The sequence below is a fragment of the Nannospalax galili genome, unplaced genomic scaffold (assembly GCF_000622305.1).
Source record: "Nannospalax galili isolate Female #2095 unplaced genomic scaffold, S.galili_v1.0 scaffold1490, whole genome shotgun sequence".
In the NCBI taxonomy this organism is placed as follows: domain Eukaryota; kingdom Metazoa; phylum Chordata; class Mammalia; order Rodentia; family Spalacidae; genus Nannospalax; species Nannospalax galili.
The window spans coordinates 311,769-313,103 of NW_008327613.1; the positions used below are offsets into that span (position 1 = coordinate 311,769).

General features: G+C 41.1%; 1 pseudogene; it reads right to left on the reverse strand.

The window, feature by feature from the left end:
* Positions 1 to 717: 717 nt before the first annotated feature.
* LOC115070843 lies at positions 718 to 832 on the reverse strand (annotated as a pseudogene).
* Between the last annotated feature and the right edge of the window lie 503 nt (positions 833 to 1,335).

Sequence of the window (1,335 nt, forward strand, 5' to 3'; positions counted from 1 at the left end):
GAGACAGGGTCTCCCTGTAGCCCCAGCTGTCCTGGAACTCACTATGTAGACCAGGCTGGTCTTGAACTCACAGAGATCCACCTGCCTCTGCCTCCCAAGTACTGGGACTACAGGCATGCGCCACCATGCCCAGCTGCCATTGAGATTTAAAAAATTAAAAAAAAATTTTTTATGTGTATGAGTATATTTCCTGCATGTATGTAAGTGTACCTGTGCTGTGCAATGCCCAAGGAGGTGAGAAGAGGGTGTCGGATTCCCCTGGAATTGGAGTTACGGATGGTTGTTAGCTGCCATGTGGGTGCTGGGAATCAATCCCGGGTCCTCTGTAAGAACAGTCTTAACCACTGAGCCATCTCTCTGGCCTTGTCATTGAGATTCTATAGGTACTATATCTAATCTGCTCACATTGGATAGTACTGATATCTTAATATTAATGCCCATTCATCAACAGAGGATATTTTCTGATCCATGAACAAAGCATTATTTTTTCCTTTATTTGTTTTTAAGCTCTTTCTCTTTTTTGGTATTTGTGTAGGTACATGTGAGTGTGTTACTGTGTGTACATGTGTATACATGTGCATGCGCATGGGTATGCATCTGGAGGCCTGAGGACCGCCTTAGGTGTGGTGCCCCAGAACTGTCTATCTGCTTCTGATCTGTTCACCTAGGCTATCTCACTCTTAGCCGGTAAGACCAGGGAGCCTCCTGTCTCCACCTCCCACTGCTGGGATTATAGGCATGTCTCACTGCACTTGGACTCTTCTTTTTCAATTAGCAATAATCATGCCACGGATAAACCTTATTGGCTATGATACTACCATTGTGCAAAGCTATGCATCTGGCTTTTTAAAATGGGTTTTGGGGATTAAACTCAGGTCCTCATGCTTATGAAATTCTGATGCTATTGTAAATGGTATTGTTTTCTTAATTTCCTTTTCATTTTATTCATTCAATTATATACATTGTTAATGTGTAGAAATACAACTGATTTTTCTATGTTAATTTTGAATCCTGAGGCATTTTCTTAGAAATACATGCAGGCTTCAACAACTCAACTGGTTGGAATTATTTAGATTATGTTGGAGTTCAGTCTTAAAACATAGTTATCATATACTGAATACATTTCCATAGCTCAAATTATTTCTTTCAAACACAGTTTTAAAATTAAAAAAAAATTTTTTTTTTTTTGGTCTTTTTGAGACAGGGTCTCCCTATAGCCCTGGCTGACCTGGATTCACTATGGAGACCAGGCTGGCCTTGAACTCACAGAGATCCACCTGCCTCTGCCTCTTGAGTGCTGGGACTAAAGGCATGCACCACCATGCCTGGCTAAAT